Here is a 16,634-nt window from a genome sequence, read left to right on the forward strand (position 1 = left end):
TGAGTTCAAGTCTCCACATACCTTTTGTTGATGAAGTTCCACAAGCTCCCCTTAGTAGATCTTTATCTTCAATCGATGAATGTCGTGAAGTCTAAAGTTCAACTACACATTCTATCCTAATCCGAGACATAGTTATAAGTAGACTAGAAATCAAGACTTATAGTTTTGACAACTAAACTTGACAAACAAGCTTGAGATAGCAACACTTGCGAGTTTGACCGTGCAGTGCTCTAACAGGAAACAAAGACTTCCTTTATACTCAAATGATCTAAAAGGACATAATGCATATAGACAAATAAAAGTGTACGGAAAGTAGCTGGGTTGAAAAGTTTTTTACAACGTTATGCTAGGAAAATGAATGAGTTGAGGTTAGATAAGAAACCATATTATTCCCTGACCGTTATGAGGAGCTCGAATGTCTGTTTGTGTTGTGGAAAATAGGCCAATGTCTATTTCCAAAGGCTAGCTCAGTAGCGTTAATTGGATTTCTCGAAGCATTAGAAGATTTAGAGCAAGCACCAAGATAAGATTGGGGGTCTCCAACTTTATCATAAATTTACATATCCCTAGGTAATTGCTCGGCATGTACCAAAGATAACTTTAATGCTTTTTAGAGAGTGGCGGAGGTAAGAACCAATATTTTTCACACTATTTATTTATTATTTTGTCATGGAAAATGTATTAACCAACAATGTTATTATTTTTAGTATTGGAGGTATACATATTTTCGTGTTTGTGAACCTTCTTTGTCAATCTCACCAATGTTTTTCCGGTCATACTGAACTACGATTCCTCAAATTGGCAAGAACATATTCAAAATGGTCAACTTACTACCATTGTCTAGAGGACTCAACCACGCCGTATGAAGCAAGCCCTAAATTCGAAGAAGGACGAGCTCGGAGAATGCTAGAGCTAAGCCTTAAAAGGATCGTGTTATACAACTCTATTTCTGAAAATGGTGTTTGGTGTTACGGTGAAAGACTACTTCTTCGGTTGCAGAGACGAACAGTGATAGCCATCAACCCCTATCCAAGTGAAGGGATTTCTCGAGATGACTAGAAGACATAGATCAGGGAAGGTCATAATTGGGAAGAAGCTGGAAATTTGATCCATGAGCGACAGCGTGACTATCGCTGGAGCTAAAAAGACCAACGAGCGATCATTTGACCATATAGCGATGGACATTTTATTGCTCGGTAGACACTCTATCGCGTATGCCTAAGTGGTGTATTTGACACTTGACACATTTGTTTGCCACTTTTCCATACGCATAATGGGTACTAAAGTGGAAAAATGAGGAGCTTGACATGTGCATATGAATAGGCCTTAGGAATCCAATTCCTTCTAAAATCATAGATTTCCATTGCATTGGTTTAATAGTGTAATGGAACTGGATTCCAGGGTAAAACCAAAAGTAATTGAATTACTTCAACGAAACGTTTATTTTTTGGATTTGAATTCAATTTCAAGAATTGGATCACCCCATAATTACATTCCTTGGAATCCAATTCTTCCAACCAAACGAGGTGTAAGAGTAATATTTAGCTCTATAATTTGGTGTTCTTATTGTTCTTATATTTACCAAATTTGTCCAGGAATAATTTTATGAAATCGGTACTATGGCATATATGCATTGTCATTTGTTATTGTATTTTCCTAAAGTTGTACCTATGAAAACCTTTAATAATAACTGTAAGTGGCTTTCCAAGTGAACCATACTTATTTTTGATTAAAATAAATTTTTCTTCTAATAAGCTTGAAAATTCAAACTCGATTCAAATGGGTACAAGATAAATCGTAGATAACATTTTGAAATGAAATTTAGGTAACAGAAATATAATTCCTTCTAAATTAAACCTTAGTTTGAACATACGTTGCTTCGAACTTATTTGAAAATAAATTAAATTCCGCGCATTTGTAAGTACGAGCAGTACTTATATTAGAAGGTAGATCGATTTCAATATTCAAGGACGAAAATTCTTACAAGGTGGGTAAAATGTAATGACTCGCAGGCTTGTCAACGCTATTTGAACGGTCAATTGACAATGCAACTAATGATTTGTGAAATGACGAGGGTACCCAAGTACACCAAATCTTTTCGTTTGATCACAACCTATTCAAGACCCACCGTGTATAAACCTCTTTAAGCAATAACCAGTAAAGGAATATTTCAATACGGTGTCCACTTGGAATGGGGTTAGTCCGGACTGGCCTAATAATGTTATAAATCAAAGTCAAGTGGCGAATCACAATACACCTTGTGTGAACGTCTATGGATACAAGATCCAGAGAATACAACAACAAGATGTTCAGTTGATAATAGTTATGGTACATGACCGAAACATAATATAATCAATATCAAGTGCCTAGTTAACGTACAAGTGTGTTTACTTTACTTATAATATAAAGACAATTATAATGAGGAAATAAAGTAAAGCATACACCAGAATTTTGTTAACGAGGAAAACTACAATCTTGTAGAAAAACCCAGGGATCTAGTCCAGTTTTGAATACTCAATAAAGTAAGACGCTACAAAAAGTAAACCTGCAACTTCGTGTAGACGAGAGCAAGCAATTTAAATTACTAGTTACTCAGATTCACCAGTATTCTTGTTTAGATAACATCTAGCAGAACCGAAGTTCTCAATAGACGTTCGATACTAGATATCCTAGCAGAACTTACGTTCTCTTTATGACTAAATATAATAGATCTTCTTAATAGTTCACAATAGCTTCTACTGCCAATATTTTAACTAGTAAGACAAGATTCCTTTGGATCGTATTTCAAACTGTAAAGGATCAAAAAACAGTTAGGGATCTTCTATTTTTAAGATCCGTTACCAGATCCGAAGCTCCTAGGTTAAGAGATCAAATAAGACAATGATTACTGAATTAATCAATCTTGATTACAAAGTTTATGAAAGGATCACAAACAACTTGGTGATATCAAAAGGCTTATGTTTATCGAAAATAAACAACCTTTTAATCCTGAAAAATCAAGTCACACCAAGATCAAAACACAAGAATAAAGTCTTCAAATCTTCAAAGTCTCCAATCTTCGATTTAATTTTCAAAGTAACAACCTGCAAAAAGAAAGTTGATTCCTTATTGATTTGTCGCATAGAACGGAGTCTGTTAATAATGGCAAATCAACGAATCTATCTTTCAGATCTAGAATAACCTAGATCCGTAGAAACATTAAATCTTTGATCTAGTTTGAGTGACCTTATATTAGAAGAGAATGATCATGGAATAAACAAACTAGGTGCAATCAAAAACTCAACAACCATTAGTCAAGAAAATCAATAATCGAAAACTAAAACAACAATACAAATTCTAGTTTCCCACCAACGGTACTAATAGAGCTTCTTGATCCGACGAAAGTCTTTAAACGAGCGGTCGTAAGATATTTCGCCTAATTAGAGTATTTTCCTCTCCGGATAGACGGCTCCATCAGAAACAACAAAACGTGAAGTTTTCCTGTCTCTTAAGATAGTTTGATTGAAACGCAAACTTAGGTACTTATAGACTAGGGTTGTTTGGATGCCAAGGAATTTCCAAAACCGAAATTATTCTTAAGATATGCAATGTGTTAGAGCACTACTCGGTCGAACTCGCATGCGTTTTTATCTCAAGAATGTTTATCAATGTTAGTGATCAAAACTATAAGTCTTGATTTCTAGTCTACTATAGCTAAGTCTCGGACTAGGATAGAAAGTGTAGTTGAGCTCAAGAACTCCATGGCGATCATCATACAAGACGAAGAACTACTCAAGGAACTGGTGGAACTTCGTCGACTAAAAGGTATGTGGAGACTTGAACTTATCTATCACTCAAAAGTCTATCTACTCTATCTCCTATCTTGAGACAAAATTTTTTTTGCTATATAGACTTTGATTATACACATTTGTTATTTCGAGCCGAGTTTATCTCGCATATCTATTTCTAGAAATATGTGTTGGTAAGCTTTCGTTTTGGCAAAGTTCATCTTTACCTAGTGACGAAAGTCATGTTATGTTTCAATCACTTGAAAATGGCTTTGACAAAAAATAGTTTGTAAATAAAAACTATATAACGTCCTCTAAGAATGTTTCAATGATTGAAATGAGAGTTTAGATTATATAACCAATGTTGGATATAAGCATTGTGTGGCAACACATACATGTATAAGTCCTTATTCCTTGAACCAAAGTATGCGTACTTTGTTGATCAGGAAAACCAGAAAAGAATCCGTGAACCCAATCCACGAACTGTCGGAGGTTCTCATCCCGATAATATCTGCTGGAGTTTGTGAATTGTTTACAAACTTATTCCGGGTACTTAAGTCTGCGAACTCAGTCCGCGTACTTAAGTTGGTTATTTCTGAAAACGATTATTCGTGAACTTATACTTATATTAACTAAGGAATGCAAGTTTGCAAACCGTGGCTATAAAGTTCATGAATCGATTCGAGTGAATCAAATTGTCTTTACTTCGATTGTGTCTTGTATACTTCTATAAGATCTAAGCAATTGAACAACTCTCTAACTAGTTCATTTGAGTCATTTGAACTAGTTATGGTGAAGAAGAACATGGTTGATATGAAAGTGCTCATATGACTAAGCATTTGGTTAACTACTGTTGAACCAAAAAATGTACATGTTTGGGTACGGTTACACAAACCTAAAACGTCCATTTCATTTATGTGTAACAAGTTAAGTTTCGATCTAACGGTTGAAAGATATTAGCTGAATCTAATCAGGTTTTCATCTAACCGTGAATATTGAATGCTTTGTTACTAAGCTAACATTGATTGCAAAACCTGATTTGAAAGACTATATAAGGGAGAACTCTGGCAACTGGGAAACCTAATACCCACACCTCCTGTGTGATACTAGTCGTATAAGGTAGAGTTGATTCTCCTTTAACCTTAGGTTTCTACTGAGACCTTGTAGGTTAACGACTTGAAGACTTCATTGGGATTGTGAAGCCAGGCCGATACTACTTTCTTGTAGTTATATGATCTGATCTTGCTGATTCTATCGTATTGAGTACAATCGTAACGATTTGCTTGAGTTTGATATCTTCGATAGGCAAGATATAAAAGTAATCACAAACATCTTCGTCTAGTCGTTTGTGATTCCACAATATCTTCTTTCGCCGCGTCAATTAAGATTATTGTGAGGTGATTGATAATACTGAGCTGTTCTTCGGGAATATATGTCTGGTTTATCAATTGGTTCTTGTTCACCTTGATTTATCAAAAGATGGAACAAAACTTGTAGGTATTTCTGTGGGAGACAGATTTATATATTACCGTAAACTTTTCTATGTGATACAATTTTTTTTATTAAAGTCTTCGACTTTGGGTCGTAGAAAATCTTAGTTGTGGGTGAGATTAGCTAAGTGAATCAAGTATGTAGCATCCTGCTGGGATTATAGACGTAGGAGCATACATGGACCTTGGATCAGTGTGAGATTGATTGGGGTTCAACTATAGTCCAGACCGAAGTTAGTTTGTAGTAGGCTAATGTCTGTAGCTGGCGTAGTTTTGAAAGTGGTAGTAAAGTTCGTTCAACTCGGATTGTGTAAAGGTTTGATTTAAGAACAAAGAATAAAAATACTAAAAATATATTCACAAGGTTGTCATGAATACCGATAGGTACTGAGACTTAGGATTTCACCACTAATCATATTCAATTGGTTCATATGATGACTCATAACAATTTTAGCTCTTTTGTTGACTCTTTTCTTTGCCAAAAGTAGATTTTATAAAGCATTAGATGTAAATCACAAGCATGACGCATCAAAAGTTCCTAAAACCCAGCATGCGACATCAAACAAAATCACAACTAATCAAGAAAAATCATAAATCGATTAAAACAAGTGCAAAAGTCATAAAGAATCAATTATAGTTACCAAGTGATTGTGAAATAGGGCTTCCTCCATCATCCCAGTGTTGGGGTTTAGCTCCTCATGTCAAAAACACGCTCAAAATATTTAATCATGGCTCAAATAAGTGTTTTTATTGAAGAAGTGAATCTGTAACAGATATAATTGTTACAGAATCCACTATTACGGAAGTTTCCCTTACAAATAAATTCTAACAGGAATAGTTGTTGCAAAGCTGTTACAAAGGTATTGGATTTGAAAGATTAGGTAACGGTTTCCTGCTAAGTTGCGAAGTGTTCTACGACGTTGTTCTTCAGCAGCATAAATGTCTTCTCTGCAACTCTTGATTTTCACCTCTGCAGCTTCACCAAGACCTCAGCTCGGTCCCCCAAAGTCTCGACTCCCTTCTATGAACTCCCAGCAACTTATATATAGCCAACAGAGCGATTTAATCTCCCCAAAACTTCTCGAAATCTCTTCTTCTTGGCAGTTACGACAATAATCTCTTCCCAAATTTGTTTCACGCGTTTCTGAGCTTTCGAACTTATCTCAAACTCTTCCTTAGATAGATATGTATCTTTAGCAAGAGTTTCTTGCCTTTAGTATTCCTAGAATTCCAAAAATAAGTCATACAGAGACCCGTGCAAAACCTGACTTCTATTTCTTTTTCCGGCTATTCTAGCCAATTTGGGTTCAAACAAAAGACTTCACCAGGCCTGTTTAGGCCTAGGGAGTAAACCCAATCAATTTCATCCATTGAATCACTCTGGAAATCGATCGAATTCAATCCCCAACTCTGCCAGTTGCATGCATATTTTTCCCGCCAAAAACTACAAAACTTGATTCATCTCCTGCGGATTGTCTAGCCAATTCTGGGAAAAAATAAGACCATTACCAGCCCTGTTTAGCCAAGAGGGACAAACCCATTTGATTTCAGCCATTGAATCTCCCTAGAACACTTTCAATTCTTCAACCCTAATTTTGTTCTTATTTTCCCTCCAAAATTCAAATTTCAAATGAAGAAGATGACCTCCCCTTATCCAAAGTGAGAGTCTGTATAGTAATTTTCTCCTACGAGCGCAAAAACCACTTTTTTAGCTAATTTCGCCGCAAAAGCTTATTTCTCCAAAAATACCTACAGGGACATAAAAAGCCATAATAAATATAAAATCGAGCACTAATAATATATACAAATGAGATTATATAAGACACAAAAATGTGCCTATCAAATACCCCCAAACTTATTATTTGCTAGTCCTCGAGTAAATTAAATAAAATAAAATCCTAACTCACTGACGCAGGCATCGTCGATTGCATTTAGCGTATGCAATAAGCCTTTAAACCCCTAAGTGTCCCTAGTGGCGGAGTGTTGTCTCCGGAGGGCTTACAAGAGATATACCCACAAAACCTTTACACTCCAGACCCTAGCTATTTAGGCAGAACCTTGGAAAGCACTAAAGAATCTCCTTTATTGGCATACTTATTGACTACAGGAGGAAGTACCCTGACGCGAAATTCCAATTGTTGTACACGAGTTTGCACTCAAGCATACTAAAATTCATATAAAGTGACAGAGCTCTACTCAGATAGTCGCACTATGGACATCAATATCCGGAGTCAAAACTAATCACATGGATAGATCAAGAAGATGGATATAGAGAAAAACATAGATGGTTTTGATGTTTACTAAGTGAACGGCGTTTCCCATATCTGTCTGAAGGCCTCCGCCAAAATGAACCTATCCTAATGGATTGAGATACTAGTCTGACTAATATCAATACACTGGCATATACACGGGAACCAGTGATCGATTATCCTAATTCTAGTTCGACACATCTGGCATATACAAGGGAACCAGTGGTCGACTTTATTCACTGTTTTTTTTTTGATCCGTTTGGTCTCATTGGTATGGTCTTTTTTTTCTTTTTCTTTGTAACTCAAACACTCTAATTCACCCTAGCATTGGTAACAACTTGAATCGTGGGCCCCACCTATCACTTAGAGAAACATGGTTTAAAAACAAAATAAAATAAAAATAGAAGTGAAAAGGACTCAACGAGATATAGTGAAACTATCATGTTATTTCTAACAACTGAGCTCTGTGCTTTTATGAATAGACTCTTCTAGATGTTTCCATCTAATCAGATTGGTTCCTCAACTCCTACGATAAAAATGCTTCCATCCACTTAGATTAGTTAGTGGGGATAAATTTCTAAGCTCTGGAGTTTATTTATTCATACTGCAACTAAAAAGTTTCTCCCATACCCCCAAACTTAAATCTAGCATTGTCCTCAATGTTCTAAAGATGAAATTAAAAGCATGAACAAGGAGAAACTGTTACCATTTGAAGCAAAAGAGATCAGGAAAGATATTATCGTGTCGCATGAATGTTGGGTTACCTCCCAAGAAGTGCTAAGTTTAAAGTCTTCAGCCAGACTAAGAAAGGATTAGTCACCTCATTTAATCATAAAGTAATAGCCGAAATTTCTGTGGGTCATCAAAACCAAATAGAGCTACCACAAATAAAAGGAATCTGCAACCTGTCAAGAAAATAAACAAATAAAGCACACCCTTGTCTAGTTTCCTGTTTAAGACAACTACATCTAGCCGTGGTTCAGGTTCAAGTTCTATAACTGGGTCGAAATAAAATATTTTCATGGGTTGGAATTCCTCAAATCTAAGATCCGGTTCAGGTATTAGAGTCTGAAGAAACTCAAGTAAAAATTTAAAAGCACATAATAATAACCTGAATAATTGAGGATCCTTAAAGTCAATCAGTTTTGACTCACACAATCGACCACGATGAAACTGGTGGTCAATCTTAAGCAAATGTATCGACCCTAATCTCTTAAAGTAATTAAGTTTAGTCTCAAAACTAAATAATTGACACATCTGAAATTTATACGTTCCCACAATTGGTTGAAAAATATTTGGTGGGAAAACAAAGTCGATCTTGGTATCATAGCCTGGTCTAACCTCATCAACCAGAGGATGGGTTTCTAAAAACTGAACTTCCTTATGGACATCACTAGGTTCAGGGAAACGTGTATGAAGATAATCTTGCAAAATGGTTGAGGCACATATGTCAAGTCCGAAGTGAGGGACCTTTCTAAGAGTTAAGGCACATGGAGAATGATAATCACCCCCAAACTTAGAGTTTTGGGTATCTCTAGATAGACTAGCTACAATTTCCTTAATTTCTAGATCGTTGGAATCCTGAAAATAGTCAATTGCTTCTTCTAGGTTATACTCAAGTGACGCATCCTCCCTCATATTTAATAGTTGTACGAGTTCATTTTCTTCGTCTAAGACCATTGTTTCTAAAACGCTAGACTCTAAAACGGTATTCTCAGAATAAACTCGTTCCTCTAAACCATTATCGACTTCGTAATCAAAAGGAAATACTACATCATCTAAAGAAGTGGTATCTCTAATCAAATCCTCGTCCTTTTGAATAGGTGAATAATCATTAAAATTATCGGGATCTGAACCAGAAATAACACTATCATCATAAAGTTCATTTGGAGTAACAAATTCCTTACCACTATGCCTACATATTTCAAATTCTTCATCAACACTATATACATCATAATCATCATAATAACATGAAAATGATTGAACCTCATCTAAACAAGTAGTGTTACCAATTTTATCCCCGTCATCTTGATTATGCAAATAACTATCCTCATTTTCAAGGGTACTATTGGAATCACTGTATTGGAAATTAAGATTATTTCGAGCAATTCTTTCGTTCGTCTTAGCTATCAAATTGAAGGATTCTTCTATAGAAATTTTTCTTTCGTCATAAACTAAGTTATTCATCTCAACTAACTTACGTGTCGACTCCTCTAATTTCCTGAGGGACTCTTCTAAAGGAGAAATATAAGAATTTTGTTCGTATGACCGGTGCGTGTGTGGATAGTAATTGGGGTCATCAAGGTATGATCCATAACCTTGAAAAGTCTGATGTTCCCAACCACTATTCACATTATGGTCAAAGTAGTAACGTCCATTTTGAAACTCAGTCGGATATTCGTTGTATTGGCTCTTGTAATACCAGTTCGACATTCTATTGTAGGGGTGTGAGTTGTCACACAAAATAAAATCCACTGACAGGGGATTCGTGGGTGGATAGAGTCTTACCACCCGTACCAGACGGGCGATGAACCATTGAAGTCGACTCAGGCCACCGACTCCGATGTCAGTGTACGAACCCGAGGGGCCGAGACAGTATCGTAACTGTCGTCCTTCCCTGGAAACAGTTTATATTTAATCTTAACCCTTCCGTAGGGTTTTAAAAAATAATGTCCAGTCCAAAAATAAAGTCCAAAAAGTGTCCAAAAATAAAAAGAAAAATTACAAAAACTAAAACCCTATTTACAGTTTCTAAAAATAAAACAAAATAACTATATACAAAATATTCTTCTTCACTCCTTTCGGATTCCTCTCTTTTTTCCTTCTTTGGCGATGCTTTCCTTTTATAGTACTTTTTTCTTTCCTTGTAGCTTCGCTCCAATCTGAAAAGAATCGAAAAATACCAAAGGCGTAAAAGAGAACAAAAATTCTAAAAGAAATAAAATATATCTAAAACCTAAAACCTAATACAAATCCGCGTCGGCGGCGCCAAAAATTGATGTAGTTTTGAAAGTGGTAGTAAAGTTCGTTCAACTCGGATTGTGTAAAGGTTTGATTTAAGAACAAAGAATAAAAATACTAAAAATATATTCACAAGGTTGTCATGAATACCGATAGGTACTGAGACTTAGGATTTCACCACTAATCATATTCAATTGGTTCATATGATGACTCATAACAATTCTAGCTCTTTTGTTGACTCTTTTCTTTGCCAAAAGTAGATTTTATAAAGCATTAGATGTAAATCACAAGCATGACGCATCAAAAGTTCCTAAAACCCAGCATGCGACATCAAACAAAATCACAACTAATCAAGAAAAATCATAAATCGATTAAAACAAGTGCAAAAGTCATAAAGATCAATTATAGTTACCAAGTGATTGTGAAATAGGGCTTCCTCCATCATCCCAGTGTTGGGGTTTAGCTCCCCATGTCAAAAACACGCTCAAAATATTTAATCATGGCTCAAATAGGTGTTTTTATTGAAGAAGTGAATCTGTAACAGATATAATTGTTACAGAATCCACTGTTACGGAAGCTGCCCTTACAAATAAATTCTAACATGAATAGTTGTTGCAAAGCTGTTACAAAGGTATTGGATTTGAAATATTAAGTAACGGTTTCTTGCTAAGTTGCGAAGTGTTCTACGACGTTGTTCTTCAGCAGCAGAAACGTCTTCTCTGCAACTCTTGATTTTCACCTCTGCAGCTTCACCAAGCCCTCAGCTCGGTCCCCCAAAGTCTCGACTCCCTTCTATGAACTCCCAGCAACTTATATATAGCCAACAGAGCGATTTAATCTCCCCAAAACTTCTCGAAATCTCTTCTTTTCTTTTCTTGGCAGTTACGGCAATAATCTCTTCCCAAAATTGTTTCACGCGTTTCTGAGCTTTCGAACTTATCTCAAACTCTTCCTTAGATAGATATGTATCTTTAGGAAGAGTTTCTTGCCTTTAGTCTTCCTAGAATTCCAAAATTAAGTCATACAGAGACCCGTGCAAAACCTGACTTCTATTTCTTTTTCCGGCTATTCTAGCCAATTTGGGTTCAAACAAAAGACTTCACCAGGCCTGTTTAGGCCTAGGGAGTAAACCCAATCAATTTCAGCCATTGAATCACTCTGGAAATCGATCGAATTCAATCCCCAACTCTGCCAGTTGCATGCATATTTTTCCCGCCAAAAACTATAAAACTTGATTCATCTCCTGCGGATTGTCTAGCCAATTCTGGGCAAAAATAAGACCATTACCAGCCCTGTTTATCCAAGTGGGACAAACCCATTTGATTTCAGCCATTGAATCTCCCTAGAACACCTTCAATTCTTCAACCCTAATTTTGTTCTTATTTTCCCTCCAAAATTCAAATTTCAAATGAAGAAGATGACCTCCCCTTATCCAAAGTGAGAGTCCGTATAGTAATTTTCTCCCACGAGCGCAAAAACCACTTTTTTAGCCAATTTCGTCGCGAAAGCTTATTTCTCCAAAAATACCTACAAGGACATAAAAAGCCGTAACAAATATAAAATCGAGCACTAATAATATATACAATTTAGATTATATAAGACACAAAAATGTGCCTATCAGTAGCGGCTTAATACAATGTGTGTTCAATCTGGACTAGTTCCGGGGTTTTTCTGCATTTGCGGTTTCCTCGTTAACAGAACTTCTGTTATCTGTGTTATTTCTTTTTCACATTATAGTTTGTTATATAATTGAAATATCACAGGTTGTGTGTTTGAATCAATCAATTAGAATATATAACCTTTGGTTGTTGATTTACATTGATTGATACTTGAACATTGGTCTTTGGTACCGTTCAAGTGATTTCTCTTGTATTCAATTAGACTCGTAGATTTCTATTTTCTTGAGTAAGAATTGAATCAAGAAAGAAAGATATAACTCTTTGGTATACTTTATTAAGATTGAGTCTAGTTGATTCTCTTGAAAGTATATTGGAGTTAGTCCATACAGATTTCCAAGCGAAATATTGAGTGTGGTTGTTATGCCCCCGCATTTTCAATTGGTATCAGAGTAGGCAAACACATTAAAGACCTTATAAGTCTGTGTTTGCAGCGATCTGACTCTATGTACAAGAATTCTATCTCCATAAACGTACCACCAGTCTTCGATGGCTCAAACTACTTATGTTGGAAAATTGTTATACGTGCTTTTCTTCAAGCTCGTAATTTTCAAACATGGGTACGTGTTGTTAATGGCTATAATCCTCCGGTTAATACAAAAGGCGATGTATCTATATCGAAGGATATAGATAGATATAGTCCAGAAGAAATTCTTGCTGCAAAGCATAATTCTGACGGCTTAAATACTATCATACATTCCATTACCCTATACCTTCAGCACCATGTGACTATGTACACAAAGTCTAAGGAAGCCTGGGATATTTTAGAAACCGTATTTGAAGGAAATACAAATGAGAAAGAATCTAGGCTTAAAAACCTTAGTTCTGATTGGGAAAACCTTCGTATGGCAGATGAAGAAACGTTTGATGAGTTTAATCACAAAATGTTTGAAATTGTTAATGCATCTTTTGCATTGGGTAAGACTATTCCTGAAAAGGACATTGTGATGAAAATTCTCAGATCGCTGCAATCTAGATACGATGCTAAGAAGCATGCCATCGTTGAAGGAAATAACCTTGATACTCTTTCCAGAAATACTCTTGTTGGAAAGCTAAAAATTCTTGATCAAAGCTCTGTTCGAACATCTGCATTCAATGTTGTTTCCAACACGAGGGAAGCCTCTAACTTTTCTTGGGCAGATGAATGTTGTTCTCATGATGGTTGTTTCGATAAACCACTGATAACAGAAAGGATCAAAGAGTTTGTAAAAAGAAGCAACAGATGTGCTAAACATCCCTTGTCAGCATTTGATTCAGATGATTCAATAAAATAAAAATCCCTAAGTGTCAACGTCTTGAATACGTCTGATGGATGTAATGAACCCCCAGCTCTTACAGCAGAAACATCCACGTACTCAAGCTCGGATTCGTATTTTGAGTCTGATACAAAGATCTTTCAATTCTTGAATAGAGAGGTTCTTCAAGAAAATCTTCAATTAAAATCTTCATTGAAGAAACTGGAATCATCAATCCAGGTGAAAAATCTTGAGATAGATCGTCTTAATGATAAACTCACCAGAACCATTGCTCTAAAGGAAAAAAGAGATTAATACTCTGAAGGATGATCTACAAAGATTATCTGGAAGTTATGACAAAATTTCAGCAATGCTATTTGTTCAGAAATCCTTTGGAAACACAAACAGTTTAGGATTTAAAGGCAAAACCGCAGGCATAGTCAACCCCTTTGTTTCTATTGATCATGGAAAAATGAAGGTTGATGGTTGTGATAAACAGAAGGAAATTCAACAAGACAAAGAATCCTTGATTTGTTCATTTTGTGGAAATGCAAATCATATTCAAAGCACGTGTTGGAGATTCAAAAAGAACAACAAAAGAATTGCCAAACTGCAGAAGAACATGCAAAAGATGAATCTGGGTAATCAACATGGTTCTCCTAAAACCAGTGCTTCCAGAGTCAGAAGAGGTAGGAAATCTGTTTATACAACAAACCTTGGTAAACCATTCTATGATAAAAGAGGGGAGCATTTGGCTCATGACTCCACTATCTAAAACCAGTGATGTTTGCATCCTCATCTTTAACTTGAGAAGATGAGGTTTGCATCTATGTGGCTCAAGTGATATAGTTACATTTTTTTCTGTTAAGAAAATATTCTCCTAACGTTTTTAGATAAATGACCATTAAACCACATAAGACTTGTTCTACATTCCTCTAGGGTTTAAACGATCAGAAGTCTTCTCATAAAATCTTTTGTAGGTTTCCTTTTTCCTAAAAGATACAGTTTCATGGCTCCTGTAACTAGAGGCACCACAAACAGGGATGCAGTCGAAGCAGTTAATGTGTATCTATGTAAAGGAATCTCTTCCTCAAGGGTGAAGAAAGTGAAGGCTACAAATGATGGATAAGGTTCTTCCTCTAACTACCTCTTGTTTTTTATTAGTTTGATAATAACTTCAGGGGTTTGGTGAAAGATTTCATCAACAAAAAAAATAACTTAAAATCTCAAATTGTTTCGTATTTAGAAAAGATAACCCGCTATGAACGAATGTTTTCTCTAACAAAGAACACCTTGCGTGAGATAAAAAGAGAACTCATTGAGTTAACAGATATTTCTGAAGATTTAGAGGAATTGAACGATCCCATAATCAATGGGTTTTTCAATAATGAGAAGGAATTCTCGGTAGATGCTCTAAGAAAGATCTACAACGACTAGTAAGTATTCTTATGAGAATTTTTATTCTTGTTTTGTTTAGAAGAATAACTAGAGTTTGGAATAGCCATTATTGGGATTACACATAGCTATGTCCAACGTTTTCATCATCATGTTTTTAGGTTTATTTGTTTAAATTCTAAAAAAAAAAATTCGAAGATGATTTTTGCAGTATTAATCTTTATGGTTTTATATATTGCAATTTGTTATGGGATATGTGTGTTTGCATGCGTGAACTATGATTGTCCCATACCTTGTTAAAAGTTAAATCTTTCGAATGTTGATATGCATGTATTGATAAAAGAATGAATGAGCTTTTGACATCACATAAGTTTATAGCCTATTATGTCATTATGCAAATATTGATGGAAGATAGGATAAACTTTTGTTTACAGGGATTATGTCTATTGTATGTCATTGTGCAAATAGTAATGGAAAATATAATGAATCCTTGTCAATTCCGCAGTTTTGATCTTCCCTGATCCATATTTTATGTATATACTGTGAGGCTCAGTAAGTTCACTTATGTTGAGCATGACCAATTAAATTGATCACACTCTTGCGGTAATTTATTTGTGTATTTAGATTGAATTAATCATGGGTTCTCTTGTGGTTAATTTAATTGAGTATATTTGGATTCAAATTCATATTCGTATGTGATTTGTTATGTCCAAAGAAATCCTTCTTTTCTCTTGAAATTAAGGTCGCTCTTGTTGTTCTTTCGGGAATGACATTTTATGGGGGAGGGTTCTTAATTGAACTTGTGATTTATTTCCAAATCTTTGTGGGGAGTGCGGCTGTAGAATATTATAGGAGTTATCTTGTATCTTTATAAACTCCTTGATGAAAGCATTTAGCTTCGGCTTTATGATTGCATCTAAATAAGTTGATATGTTCTTACTTTTGGTCATGAAATGTCTCTATGGAAATTTTCATTAGGATCCCGTTTTCGTACCTTTGACAATTTTATTGACAAAAAGGGGGAGAATTAATGTGTAGTTCACACTACAAATACATATGGTTTTCGGATCATTATGTAAGGGGGAGTGGTTTCCATGTGAGATGGAGTATTGACTAAGAGGGAGTGATACATATCACCATAGTATTGTTGTTGAAGTTGTGATACAATTGAACTTTTATGCTGTATAATAATACTATACACTGTATAACAATAATTGAGAATTCTTGTTTTCTCATTATTATAGCTACGGATTTTCAACAACGATGATGCTAAACTTACAACCTTTGGGATTATTGCAGTACTTGGAAGTGACGAAGATTTCGAGTAATGTTGAAGATTAGGCATGTGGAAGAAGAGCTACAAAAGTTTATTTATCTATTTTTGTATTCCATATGTATTGATAGTTTTGTCACTAAAATTGACAAAGGGGGAGATTGTTAGAGCACTGCTCGGTCGAACTCGCATGCGTTGATATCTCAAGCATGTTTGCCAATGTTAGTGATCAAAACTATAAGTCTTAATTTCTAGTCTACTAGAGCTAAGTCTCGGACTAGGATAGAAAGTGTAGTTGAGCTCAAGAACCCCGTGGCGATCATCATACAAGAAGAAGAACTACTTAAGGAACTGGTGGAACTTCATCGACTAAAAGGTATGTGGAGACTTGAACTTATCTATCACTCAAAAGTCTATCTACTTGTTTGTGGGTGAAAACAGTTTTTGCTGATTTTGGTAATTTTAATGAGAAACAAATCTAAACCCAAAACAATGTACTGCATGGGAGTACTTTTGACTCGAGAGATCAATCTGTACAATCCTGGCCTAAACCAAGAAATGGCCGTTCCAGGCTTTCTTCGGTCACAA

The sequence above is a fragment of the Papaver somniferum genome, chromosome 8 (genome assembly GCF_003573695.1).
Source record: "Papaver somniferum cultivar HN1 chromosome 8, ASM357369v1, whole genome shotgun sequence".
NCBI classification, from domain to species: Eukaryota; Viridiplantae; Streptophyta; class Magnoliopsida; order Ranunculales; family Papaveraceae; genus Papaver; species Papaver somniferum.